The sequence below is a fragment of the Bubalus kerabau genome, chromosome 3 (genome assembly GCF_029407905.1).
Source record: "Bubalus kerabau isolate K-KA32 ecotype Philippines breed swamp buffalo chromosome 3, PCC_UOA_SB_1v2, whole genome shotgun sequence".
Taxonomy (NCBI): domain Eukaryota; kingdom Metazoa; phylum Chordata; class Mammalia; order Artiodactyla; family Bovidae; genus Bubalus; species Bubalus kerabau.
The window spans coordinates 62,443,170-62,458,056 of record NC_073626.1 but is presented as its reverse complement, the minus strand read 5'-3'; the positions used below and the strand labels follow the sequence as shown (position 1 = coordinate 62,458,056).

Here is a 14,887-nt window from a genome sequence, read left to right as displayed (position 1 = left end):
CTTGGAAGGAAAGTTATGACCAACCTAGATTAAGCAGAGGCATTACTTTGCCAACAAAGGTCTGTCTAGTCAAGGCTATGGTTTTTCCAGTGGTCATATATGGATGTGAGAGTTGGATTATAAAGAAAGCTGAAGGCCAAAGAATTGATGCTTTTGAAGTGTGGTGTTGGAGAAGACTCCTGAGACTCCCTTGGACTGCAAGGAGATCCAACCAGTCCATCCTAAAGGAGATCAGTCCTGGGTGTTCATTGGAAGGACTGATGTTAAAGCTGAAACTCCAATACTTTGGCCACCTGATGCGAAGAGCTAACTCATTGGAAAAGACCCTGATGCTGGGAAAGATTGAGGGCAGGAGGCAAGGGGACGACAGAGGATGAGATGGTTTGATGGCATCACCAACTCGATGGACATGGGTTTGGGTGGACTCTGGGAGTTGGTGATGGACAGGGAGGCCTGGTGTGCTGCAGTTCATGGGGTCACAAAGAGTTGGACATGACTGAGCAACTGAACTGAACTGAACTGATTCCATTTATAAGCCTTGCAAAGTAAAGAATGAAGTGTTACTTAAAAATAGGTTTTTATAGTATTCAAGGATGGGTAGATGTTGGTGAGAAACGTGAGTAGGAGAGAGAAAATGAGGTCAGCAGCAGTGTGGTGGCAGCGCTGAGGGTGTGGTACAGAAGGGGTCAGTGGTAGTCTATGCTTAGCAATAAAAACACCATCATGCTATATTATCATGATATATCATATCATATCATATCATGCTATACTAATGAGTACTTCCACATTCCTGATGTTGAAATAACCCAATAAATAACATGAAATATTTATTCAGTCCAGAGAGAACTGTCTCCCCAGGACTAGTGGTCTACCAGATAGAAAAACTTGGGATAGAAATATTGCAGCATTGGGACTTCTACTATGGAACATGGACCTCTTTTGTTTTTAAAATAATTTAAAAATTTTGTTGTTCCAACTAAGGAAAGAACATAGAATCCCAAAGGAAGGCCAGGAGAGATGAATATAGCAGATTTGACATGCATCCAATGTTTTTCTTATTGGTTTTGAAAAGAAGAAAAGTAGAAATGACTAGAATGCCCTCAGCCTACTGGTAGCTGAATCCTAGGTTCTGGTTCTACAAAGCATCTGCTACTTGGAGAAGTGAAGACAGGGAGAAAAGAGTAATAGGAGGACTGGGCTCACAGAGATGATACATCACTCTAAGAAAGCACTCATTGAGGGTCACAGAAGCCCAGGAGAGGTAGTCTAGCAGAAAGAGCACTCTCTGGAATAGCTTGAATTCTTTCTTCATTTTGGTGAGACTTAATATGCAGAAATAGAACTTCAATAGTCATCTCAAGCCTAGAATTCAGGTTTCTCTAAATGCACATGGTAACAATCAGAAATCATTATAGTACTGGAATATTTCTATAAAAATATAACACATTTAAAAGTTTACTTTTTTAAAGACAACTCTGCAACTTTAATTAGCAGAGTTAAATGTTTTAGATGGTAAACAAAAAAAGGGTGGCTGAAGACAGCCTTTATTGAGAAAAGATGATTTGGTCTGCAGTACAGTTCTTAGACCTGGTCTACTAGCAAAGATAAGCTGATACAATTAACTAATTTTTAATCAATATTATCATTGAATTTATTCAATTTATACCAACAAGCAAGATTTTTTTGAAAACTCTATCCTAAGTACTTTCCTTTCCTTTTCATATTATCTCTCCTACTCCCCCACCCCACCTTTTGTGGGCAACAATGCTTATTTTCATTTTTTTCTTCTATTAAGTAGAGATGTCAGTTGAAATCTGTATTAAGAGTTTGTGACACAATTTAATAAACCAACCATTCCTAAAGAATCTATAGTACATCTGCTGTTTGGTTAAATTGCTAGGTGTTCTGGGAATTAATAAAGCCTTTTCATCTTGGCTTTTTTCCCTCTAGTAGTTTGTCATCTGTCCAATTATGTTTTGAATTTGAATAGTGTAGATAACTAAGATCAGGTAATTAATTCTTAGGAAGAAGCAAATTAGTTTTATGAAAACTATAGTTTGATACAAAACAATTTTCCATTTCAAAGATTATTATTTTTAAATTTAGCAATACTGTTTATATTAGAAGATTCTGGTAAAGTAGTTGTTGTACGATCAATAAGAAAATAAAGCCTAGAATTATGAACAAGCAAGCATCAGCTGATGGCATAATGCATTTGAACAAGACACATTTCTCAAAGGTGTTTTGATCTAGTTATTAGAGATAAAACAAAAGCTTAAAGATATAAAACTGTACATTAAAAATAAAAAACAAAACTTGCACAAGTGAGCGTATCTAATAGAAAAAGGAACCAAGTTATTAATAGTAGACATATCATTAAAGCTCTCTGTTAAGACTTTATGGTTACCTGAATAAGACAAATTTGGCTTCCCCAATATAACCATTCAAACTGTTAAAAGTATATATTTTAAAGTTTTACTCTTAGATCTATAAAGTTAATTATATTCTTAGATCTACAGAGTTAAGTATCTGTATTCATATTAAGAGTATTCCATCTCTGTTGATGCCTAAGGACACTTTGTATCATTTTATTAACCCATATACCCCTAATTAAAATTTCACACACCAATCCATTTTCAGAGATTATTTGCCCTTCAGTTTAAAGATTAGATAAAATATAGATTATATGGCTTAAAATTATCATGCACTGGAATTCTATATATATATATATAGAATTATATATATATATGAATTCTAAAACTGTTTTATGAAAGATTCTGCTAGGTTAAAAAACTCTGCAATATCTCAAAATGGACACAACTTTTAAACTCTGATACAAATATTATGCTTTTACACATAAACTATGACTCTTTGGGCTGTGTGTTTCCTGCTTGGGTTCTGCCCTGTATATTTACATTATCACAAACATACAAAGTCATTTTGTGACTAATTTCCAGAGCACTGAGTCACAGTGTGGCTGTTGCTTATCTTTTCTTTTCTTTTCCTGAACAGTACTGCTCTTGGCTTTCATTTTTCATTAATACTCATACAAATAAGTACTTTACATAAATAATTTTCTTGTTTCATTATAGTTCTGTGGTTGTGTATTTCTATATTATGTGCTTTCCTTTACTACCAGAAGCTAAGTTTAATATCATTTTATAAGCAACCAGAATACGACAGTACATCATATTAGGTATGTAATCTATTGCTTTAATTCACATAATTGTACTTTATATAGTGCAATCCTGTTTATTCTTATTTTACTGTCTTAGAATATGAGTTTTTGTCTTTGGAGACTTGTAAAATATTTCCTTAATATTTTGAGATTAGTTAATGCTAGAATGAAACAGACAACAAGAATTCTATTTATACCTTATTTTAAACATCAGCAATTGATGGCAATGAAAGAACTTTCTATAAACATACGACTGTCAGTGTCTTACTGTGTTTATTTATATGCTACTAAATAATATTTAAAGGTTAAAAAAAATCTTCAGAAAATTCCAATAAAAACACAATTAGCAAAGAACTGCCAACCCAGGCTTAAAATTATAAACAATGGTACATCTCACCAACTTAAAAAAAGAATAATATATTTGCTTAAAATTCAATGCAAAATGCTGAGAATTTGGTTTTGCATTACAATCAACTTATTTACAGAGAAGGGTCAATTTTCACTGTAGGGTTATAGACAGTGGTCCTCTCCTACAACTCTTTGCCTCTCAGCACCCTGTTTTTCCTCCAGGAAAAAGAAATAAAGGTTATTTATTGCCAGGTACTCACGAGTAATATCTCTGAAGAAAGTTCTTAGAAAGATTTTTTCAAAGCAGAATTGAGTTCATTTTGTTTTCCCTTCCAGGCATCGAAGAGAGAATTTATCTTGTCTACTTTTAAGCAGATGGAGAAACTGGGGCGTGGAGAATAATGAAAGAAATGCAATCTGATCCTGCTTGCAGTGAAAGGGCGAGGTAAGAATTTGCCTTTTATCCAGCCCAAAGTCGCTCCCGTCTATTGGAGCAAAGCGCCTCAGAGAACACCCGCAGCTGGAAACAGCCAGGCTTCCTGTTTAGGTCACTGCAACTCTTTTTAAGCTAATTTCACCAAACTATTCAAAAGCCTTTTCTATTATGGAGGAAACAAAGCAATCAGCTGACACTAAGATTTCAAAATTACTATTTCTTATATTTCCAGGATTCTTTTTGTGATTAGTTTTAAAAATCCAGTTTTCCCCCCTTGTGCTATATATTTCTAAAATTTTACTTATTTGTCATTACATTGTTACTTAATAAAGCGAGTCTTTTTAGCACTTTATTTCTCTTCTAGCTATTTCATCTACATTCTCATTATATTTATGAAAAAATCTGAGGGCTGCTGAAATTCCCTTTGATTAGAGAGCCGATGTTATGTATTGTCAGTTGTAGACTGATGGGCTTCCCAGGTGATAAAGGAGGAAACAGAACAGGCTCCATCTTGAAAGCAGGACTCCATTTGGGCCAGACTGTGGACTTTGAGCTAGATGCCCAGTATCTATGGAAACGACATACCAACTGGAAAACCAGGCCCCCTGGATGGAAGAGCCCCAGGGCACGTACCTAGACTCTCTGTTTCCTAAAATAATACCCTAATTATCTGTGTAACTGAATAGAATCATAAAGTCTATTATGCTTATTGGGGTATGACCACAGGCCTATTGATAATTTCCCACTGTTAACTACCTAGGCTTAAGGCATATGAATCACGGGTTAACTTTGATTGTATCTTTCTTTTCCTTTGTTCAGACTAATTTCAGGGAATTTGGGGAGGTGGGTTTGGGCTCGTACACTTAACGTATATAAGGTTTTCAGAAAAACTGGTCAGAGTCCTTGGCTAAGAGGAGACTCTGCCTTGGGCCCGCCGGTGTAATTAACTGCACTCCACTATCTGCATTGTTCTTCTGAGTGAGTTTGTTTCCCAGAATGCGTGGCTACAACATTTGGTGCATTGGTTGGGAAACTCCTCACTTGGAGGAGACAAGTCCCATTTGGGACTACTCTGAGGCCTTGCGGCTCGAATCTTCTAGAAGGGGGAAGGCGCCTCACCCTTCTGGAAGGATTCTACTTCTCAATGCCCGGACTTTTCACGTTAGCAGGTAGTGGACGGCAGCAGGGGAACTGAGCTGAGGAGGAACCCACCCAGCAGGGTGGAAGAGGGGGCCTGACCACCCCTTGGGAGGGATTAGAAGGGGCACAGACCACAGGAGCCTGGAATAGGCAGGTGGCCAATGATTGCTTGGTACACAGGTTGACGAGAGTGTTAGGACTTAGGAAGGAAATTTGTGAAGGTCATTTAGGAGGTAGTGTCCATACCATCTTGGGGAAAATTATGACCAAGCAATTGCCAGGGGATTTTTAGGAGAAGAAACTTGGTTTCTGTGTGCTCATATTCTGCCCTCCCCAAGGAGGTGTCCCATCTGCTATGAAATTCTTGACCCTCTCGGAATTGTCAGGCTAGAAGAAGGGGGATACATAAGTGAGTACAAATTGGCTTTTCCAGAGATGGCCTGGGACATGAGATATTTAACCCATCTGTATTTTCATCAGCACCTGATCAAGCCCACCAAGGCAGAACGAACTTTAAAAGTTAAGGGAGAAACAGTCTTGGATCACGTGGTGTTCTGGTTTGGCTGTGCTGACCAGCAGGTGAAGACACGCTGGTCCCCCTTCTCCCTCTGGGATCTGGCAGGTAACTCTTCTCACCCCAATTAGGAAGGAGGCAGAATGGCAATTTAAGTGTCATTGAGTGGAAATATCAGAAGTACATAGGGTACTGAAATCTTCGTAGACAGAATGAAAAGGAAAAGTAGAAGAAGGTCCAAGAAGGTAAGCAAGATGGGGAGAAGTGAATCTAAGGTAACTCTATTGGAGTGCATGATTAAAAATTTAAAGAAGGGATTTGGAAGAGACTATGGGGTGAAGATGAAGCCTAACGGCCTCCACATACTCTGTGAGGTCGAATGGCCCCCTATGGGAGTAGGATGGCCACCAGAGAACACCATGAACTTAAAAATAGTGGAAGCAGTCTATACAGTAGTCACAGGAGAGCCAGGACACCCGGATCAATATCCATATACTGACTCATGGCTAGGGTTAGCTCAAGACCCTCCTCCTTGGACAAGGTTCTGTATCCAGAAGAGAAAAGGAAAAATATTAATGGCACAAAAATTGACTGATGATAAAAAAGGAAATTCTACAGGATTTGGACGGGGATGACCTGACCCCTCCCCCATACTGGATAATGACATGCTTGCCTCCCAGTGCTCCACCAGGACTGGAGGCGCCTTACTGCCCAATCCAGGGCGAGGTGAAGTTCCTGCAGCAGCCACTGCTCTTCCACCTGCTCTCCTGGAGTTCGTAGAGCCGCCGTTTTGGCAGGCTCCAATCCCAGCAATGGAAACCTCTGGTCCTACCCCCAGAATTCCACCTCAGCTGGACCACCTAGATTGTATCCACCTCTCCCGATGAGTATTGATGGGAAGGGGGAAGAAAACACAGCAATTAGACAGAGGCTGCGCTCCACCAAGGAACAGGGGGAAAGAACCCCACTACAGATGCCCCTCAGAGAGCTACAACAGCCTCCAGTTCAGGACGCATGGGGCACTACCGTCTGCCTCCTGTAGCCTATTATTGCCAGGCATTTTCCTCTATGGATACATTAAACTGGCAGAGACATGCTCCACTGTACTCAGGGGAGCCACAAGCCATGATTAGGCTAACGGTGACTATTTTTCAAACCCACCGTCCTGCATAGGATGACATAATCCAACTACTAGTCTCCCTTTTCAGCACTGAGGAAAGACACAGGATCCTAACTGAGGCCAGAAAATGGTTAAGAGAAATGGCACCTGAGGGTACTGCAAACCCGCAGCGGTGGGCAGAACAAGCCACCCCCGAGGAGAGGCCCAATTGGGACTGTACACAGATGACAGGGGCCACCTGGAGACTGACTATTAGTCTATTAGACTATTAGTCTCTACACCCTACTAATAGTCAGGTGACTATTTTGAGGGGGTCCCCCAAAACTATGAGTATCGCAAAACCCTCCAAAGTGATTCAAAGGGAAAGCGAATCACCCTCTGAGTTCTGTGAAAGACTGTTCGAGGCCTGTAGACTTTATACGCCAATAGACCCAGCCAGAGGCTGCTGGGTCTCAGATGGTGATAAATGCAGCCTTTGTATCTCTGCTAAAGTAACGATTATCTTGCTGCTGCTGCTAAGTCGCTTCAGTCGTGTCTGACTCTGTGCGACTCCATAGACGGCAGCCCACCAGGCTCCCCCATCCCTGGGATTCTCCAGGCAAGAACACTGGAGTGGGTTGCCATTTCCTTTTCCGATGCATGAAAGTGAAAAGTGAAAGTGAAGTCGCTCAGTCATGTCCGACTCTTAGCGACCCCATGGACTGCAGCCTACCAGGCTCCTCCGTCCATGGGATTTTCCAGGCAAGAGTACTGGAGTGGGTCGCCAGTCTCTAGCCTACCCTGAAAATATCAGATGCGGGGACACCAAGTGACTCACGAATTTTTATACATCCCTGAATGCCCAGTACCTTTGTTAGGAAGAGACTTGCTGTCTAAATTGGGAGCACAAGTGACTTTTCCCCCACGAAAGACCCACTGTTTGAGTGGGCCCAACCAACTATTTGCTCTTCCTCTCAGTAACCCCTCAAGAGGAATGGAGGTTGCACAATCTCCAGGAAGGGAAACTGGACAGGCTAAACAGTTGAGAGAGAGAGTTAACTCAATAATTCCCTCAGGTCTGGGTAGAAGACAACCAACCCCCCACCCCCCACCCTCGCACCCAGGCTTGCAAAACAAATCCCACTGGTAATAGAACTCAAACCCTGTACAATTACATCAGCACCGGCCTTGGGCCTGCCAGACCTTGCTAAGCCACTTACACTTTATGTGACTGAAAAGGACAAGGTGGCTATGGGAGTGTTGTCCCAGATTATGGGGACATGGGACTGACCAGTGACTTATCTCTTATCAGCTGGACAATGTTGCCACTGGGTGGCTGGGATGCTTATGGGCAGTTGCTGCGGTTGCCTTACTGGTCTGGGAGGCAACCCAGCTGACTTTGGGCCAAGATTTGTTCACAAAAGTCCCGCAGGAGCTCAACACTCTCCTGCAAGGGGACCCCCATAAATGGCTGTCGACATCCCAGATTACTCAATACCAGGGACTGTTATGTGAGAACCCCCATGTTACTACTGAGCCTTGTCAGGCCCTGAATCTGGCCACTCATTTCTTGTGGCAGAAGGTGGGCCCTCACACGATTGCAAGGAAATATGCCAGCAGACCTGACTTGAAAGACCAGCCAATGCTGGACCCAGATTTGGTCCTATACACTAATGGCACCAGCCTGGTGAAACAAGGACAGTGACTGTCGGGACATGCAGTAGTCACGGAAGAAACCATCGTTGAGGATCGCTCCCTGCCATCACACTGGTCCGCTCAACAGACTGAACTATATGCTCCAATCCAGGCCCTCCAGCTATCAAAAGGTAAGAAGACAAACATTGACACAGATTCCAGGTATGCTTTTGCCACACTACAGGGCTCAGTATAAGGAGAGAGGCCTTTGACAGCTATTGAAAAAGATATTAAAAATAAGGAAGAAATTAAGACACTACTAGATGCTTCCTGGGAACCAGAAAGGGTTGCAGTTATACACTGCTGAGGACGTCAAAAAGAGGATACCCCCCGGGCTCAGGGAACAGACTGGCAGATAAGGCCACTAAACAAGCAGCCGAGGGCTTGAGGGTGACAAGTGAAGCCCCTGTTAAAGCTCTCATATTGGCGGAGCTACCTGAGCTAATGCTAGACTCTCCAAAATACACTGAAGCCCAAAAGTGACTAGCCAAAGCAGAAGGGGCCATCAAGACTGAAGAGGGATGGTGGGAATTGCCAAGTGGCAAATTCTTGGTACCGGAGGAGCTGCCCCACTCTGGTAAGCCAAACACACCAAGCGACCCATCTAGGCCATGATAAACTGGAAGAGCTAATTTGAAAATATTTCTTGGTTCCCTGCCTCTCTTCCCTATGTAGGACAATATCTCAGAACTGCATTGACTGCTCACAGGTCAATACTGCCTCTCGGCACAGACAGAAACCTCCAGGGATTCAGGTAAAAGGCATGCTACCCTTTGAACACCTGGAAGTGGACTTCACTGAAATGAAACCTCACTGACACTACCATTACCTGCTGGTCATGGTATATACGTTCTCGGGATGGGTAGAAGATTTTCCCACCCAGACTGAAAGAGCATCAAAAGTAGCCTGGTGCCTGCTTAGGGAGATAGTTCCCAGATTTGGATTTCCTACCAGCATTGGATCGGACAATGGCCCAGATTTAGTAGCTGATTTAGTACAACAAGTAAGCAAAACTTTAAACATCAAGTGGAAATTACATACAGCGTATAGGCCCCAGAGTTCTGGGATGGTGGAAGGAACCAACTGGGCACTTAAAGAGACAGTCTCCAAGTGGATCTTAGAGACTGACTGTTCCTAGGTGGACTTGTTTCCGATGGCTCTGCTCAGACTCAGGTTGACCCCACAGTCCCATGGCTCTTCTCCGTACAAAATTGTGTAAGGGTGGCCCCCTCCCATAATAAAACAGGTGTCAAAAAATTTGCCTCAGGTAAGGGGAGATGAGATTTCACAGCAGATGGAACAACTGCGTAAGGTAATAAATCAGGTAACTAAGTTTGTATAAGAAAGGGTGCCGTTCCCTCTTGGGGAACAGATTCACAAATTTGTGCCCGGGGATCAGGTGTGGTCAAGGGCTGGAAACACGACTCCTTGGCCCCACATTGCAGGGTCCACATACTGTTGCTCTGACCAGCCCTGCTGCACTTAAAGTTGCAGGTGTCACTCCCTGGATCCAGCACAAGAGGGTGAAGAGAGCATACCACGCAGACCCGGAGGACGCAGAGCAGACTACACAACAGGACCCCACTGATCCTCGTGAAAGCAAGACCATCTTAAAGAAGAAACAGAGCTGAAGCTCTACAATCAACTGCTGCTACAAGGACTTGCTGCTATCATCTTGAGACTAACCATAGTTTCAGTACAAAGAGGGACCTGTGCTATGATTAAAGTTGAATGTTGTATATATATTCCTGATTTATCTGGCTATATATCAGCCACCCTAGATGACATGAAAGGTCAGGTAAAAGTTATGTCTGATGATAATCTTCCTTTTTGGACTTCAGTCCTATCTCGGGTGAAGGGTGTTTGATGGAAAACTATATTTACCGTTGTTATAGTTGTCTTGATAGTTCTGCTTTGTGGACCCTTTATTTTACAATGTATTATGAACTTTGTAACACAAAGGTTGATGTCGTTCTCCCAAATTGGAGGTTGGAGAGTCAGGGTGCAATATATCACTATGAATGACGCTCATACTATGAGTTAAGAGCATCAAGAGGAGGGAATGAAGGAAGAAACAGTCAGAACAGGCTCCATCTTGAAAGCAGGACTCCATCTTGGGCCAGACTGTGGACTTTGAGCTAGATGCCCAATTTCTATGGAAACGACATACCAACTGGAAAACCAGGCCCCCTGGATGGAAGAGCCCCAGGGCTCGTACCTAGACTCTCTGTTTCCTAAAATAATACCCTAATTATCTGTGTAACCGAGTAGAATCATAAATTCTATTATGCTTATTGGGGTATGACCACAGGCTATTGATAATTGTCCACTGTTAACTACCTAGGATTAAGGAATATGAGTCACGGGTTAATTTTGATTTTTTTTGTATCTTTCTTTTCCTTTGTTCAGACTAGTTTCAGGGAATTTGGGGAGGTGGGTTTGGGCACGTACACTTAGGGTATATAAGGTTTTCAGAAAAACTGGTCCGAGTCCTTGGCTAAGAGGAGACTCTGCCTTGGGCCCGCCAGTGTAATAAACTGCACTCCACTATCTGCATTGTTCTTCTGAGTGAGTTTGTTTCCCAGAGATAAACAACAATGGCACAGAGATAAAGAATCTGCCTGCCAATGCAGGGGACAAAAGAAACTCAGGTTTCATCCTTGAGTCAGGAAGATCCCTTGGAATAGGAAACGGCAACCCAACTCCAGTATTGTAGCCTTAAAATTCCATGGACAGAGGAGCCTGGCAAGCCACAGTCCATGGGGTCACAAAGTCATACACACACACGACTGGGAAACTGACTGTTAAAGACTGCTAGGCTGTAAAACCTGCCTCAGCTACTTAATAACTTTGCAAGTTTAGTTAATTATTTAAACTATTTGGGACTCAGTTTCTTTTTTCCCTAATATAATAATAGTAAACGTTCCTAGGATTGATAAGTAGTAAATGGATTAATACATATATATTAATACATATAAGTATACATATAAAGGACTTCAGTTCAGTTCAGTTGCTCAGACATGTCTAACTTTTGGCGACCCAATGAACTGCAGCACGACAGGCTGTCCATTCCCTGTCCATCACCAACTCGCGGGGCTTGCATAAACTCAGGTCCAACGAATCAATGATGCAATCTAACCATCTTATCCTCTGTCTACCCCTTCCCTCCTGCCATAAATCTTGCCCAGCATCAGGGTCTTTTCCAGTGAGTCAGTTCTTTACAACAGGTGGCCAAAATATTGGAGCTTCTGCATCAGCATCAGTCCTTCCAATGAATATTCAGGACTGATTTCCTTTAGGACAGACTGGTTGGATCTCCATGCAGTCCAAGGGACTCTCAAGAGTCTTCTCCAACCCCACATTTCAAAAGTATCAATTCTTCAGTGCTCAGTTTTTTTATGATCCAACTTTCACATCCATACATGACTACTGGAAAAGCCATAACTTTAACAAGACAGACCTTTGTAGGTATAGTAATGTTGCAGGAAGGGGGACCACTTTCAGGGCCCGAACTGGGTTCTTGTCTAACACACGGAAATGAATTGCCAAGGAGACACATGTGCTGACAAAGCAAGAGATTTTAATGGGAAAGGGCACTCATGTGGAGAGCAGTAGGGTAAGGGAACCCAGGAGAATTGCTCTGCCACGTGGCTTGCAGTCTCGGGTTTTAGGGTGATGGGTATTAGTTTCCGGGTTGTCTTTGGCCAATCATTCTTATTCAGAGCCCTGTCTATTTGCCATGAAGTGATGGGACCAGATGCCATGATTTTAGTTTTCTGAATATTGAACTGTAAACCAACTTTTCCAACACAGAGGAGACTTGAAACCTATACTATCATAGGCTCACATTATCTATATATATCCATCTCATAATTGTGGGCGTTTTTTTTTTTTTTCTCCTTTGTTGAAACTTTTCTTGTTGCTCTGACTGAGCTTGAGGAATAGAAAAAAGCTCAAATTTATGGCCAGAGTCAGAACAGGCATTATTAATTGGCCTGGTGAGGGGATCTCATCTAGTAATATTACAGTGACCTGAATATGAGTATAATTTTTTTTAAGTAAATTTTTGCAGGGCCAACCAGTTAGAGACTTGTAGTAGAAATTTACCAAGGTAACCCAGAAGTAGACACAGGTATTTGGCCAAAACCCCAAGAATTAGATTGATTTCTAAAACTAGCATGGGATCAGGCCTATGATAGAAAAGGATTTGATTTATATGCAAAGGTCTGAGAAGTCAAGATAACATTATAAATGATCATATGAATCAGGTCCAGCACCTTGGGCAAGCTGTCTACCTCTGATGTCGCTGTCTTCTCATCCTGGTGTAGTGTAGTTTTTTCCTGATAAAAAAGTCTTTCCATCCAGGTTGGAGACAGTCCCTTAAATTATGTCTTTTCCAGTCCTGATTGCAGGTCATGAGGCATCTGCTCTTCATCACAAAGATAGATTACTGAGATAAGCTTCAGAAACAAACTTAGGGTGTACTTTAAGAATTCAATTAAATTTTACATTAATATCACATAACAGCAAAGAAATCCAAGAAATGAGTCTTGCTACATGCAGACCTCCATTAATCAACTGGGTTTTAACATTTATTGAAACATCTTTTTCTCCCTAAAATTACCCTCATTTTTTATCAAATATAACCCAATTAATGCTAGTTTGTTTGCAAAATAGGTCTGTTCTCACTAATTTTGGTCTGATGATTTATATAACCATAATTGATCATAGACTTTTTATTTTGCTGATACATGTATAGAGTCTAAGACTGAACTTTTAAAATAAAACAGGGCAGGGAAACTCACACCAAAGGCTTATCACAGATTTTGCCTAACAAATCTAAGTGAATTCTTTCCTTTTTAAGATCTCGAAAATTCCTTGAGATTTTTCTACCTATTATTATTTCTACCTATTTTTCTACCTTCCTTATTCATTTGATAAACTTAATGGAAACCTAAGAGTTTCCAATTTCTGGAGGAGTCAGAGAGAAAATATAATTGTTTTGCTTTAATGTATAATTTTACCAAAGTATTGTCAAATTAGTTTGAGAGGAAGGTTTTCCCTACTCCCGGAAAACATAAGATTCAAACCCATAATTTTTCAGACAGAAACCATAAGAGTTATAACCATATTCGCTGGTTGCTTCAGTGTTTTTTTAACTTTTGTGAAGTCATCAGGTTTTCCATTACAATACAGGGACATATCAGAATGTTAAGAACTCCATATAATTTTTAGGATATCTCTATTAGTAATTTTACCATACCTTATAACATGAGTGGATTTATTACTCATTTGATAATCTTTTTCATGTAATTTAACCAACCAAATAAACACAGTTTAATATCTCTCTTTGGGATGTTTTAGGGGCTCTCTGAAGCACCCCAAAGTCAACTAGAGGTCAAAAACACTTCAAAAGAATTCGATTTAGGAAGTTTTATCAACAAGATCAATTAAAAGGGTTTAGAACATTTCGTCAGATTTAGTCAATGCTGAATGGTGTATCATTTCGCCTGTTCATATGTCATAACCGGTGTAAATACCAAGGCTCAAGGTCTAGTGAAAGTCAGCTCCGCCATCTTGGACCTAATTGGCTTTAACCAGTTTTCTTATGGCTGTGTCATTCCTAACAAAATCCATTTATCTAACTAATTATAATCCAATTTTAGAAAATCCTGATCCTGCATAACTCTTTTTAGTATTCTTTAATACTTTTTTTTCTCTTTTAACTGAAGACACACTTCCTACTTTCCTTTAGCAACCAAGAACTAACTTTTATATTAGCATTGTATAGATTGGTGAGCATAAATATCAGTGATAATTTCTAAAACTCTTGCTTTCTTAGAACATTTTAGAATGGCTCCAAATATTATTCACTTATAGTCACAAATCTCTTTGTTTGTCTGTAAAAGGAAATTAGTGTTTAGTAGTAAATGTTTCAAAACCTTATTTTATTTGGAAATTACCTAACTATTCAATAGACTTCTAACACTTAGCACACTTAACACAACCCTTAGAAATTCAAGTTATGCCAATCTGGAGAGACTATTTTAGGCAGATATTCCTAAAGAATAATTATCCTTAATAGAGCTTATCTAAAAGCTCATATCTCATTTACATTTTTTTTTAGAAGTTTCTTCACTGGAGATGATGTTCTTGTTGACAACCTTGTAACTGATATGATAATCTTTAACTTATATTAAACCTAGGTACAGTGAGAATATGCTACTTAATGTTAATTACTCGAAGACATGTCTATATTAGATAGATCAACAAACAAACATTAATATCAGGTATTTAATACTGAATATTTCCCAGTTCACATGAACCTGGAATTTATTGTTTAATTCAGAATTATTTGATTTGTAAGCACTTACCGTTTTTAAAGCCAATTAAATAGAGCTCATTTACAAATTAACCTAAAAAATATTACCCAGAGACAAAGACATACCAAGACATATTTAGACAGCCACAGTGCAA

General features: G+C 40.5%; 1 protein-coding gene across 2 annotated transcripts in view; it reads right to left on the bottom strand.

Moving 5' to 3' along the window:
- TFPI (tissue factor pathway inhibitor) overlaps nt 1–4,011 on the bottom strand; it is an 89,131-nt gene extending 85,120 nt beyond the window's left edge. For both annotated transcript variants that reach the window (XM_055574718.1, XM_055574719.1), the window contains exon 1: nt 3,787–4,011. The gene's annotated coding sequence lies outside the window, so the exon portion shown is untranslated. The remainder of the gene's footprint in view (nt 1–3,786) is intronic.
- Nucleotides 4,012–14,887: the final 10,876 nt, after the last annotated feature.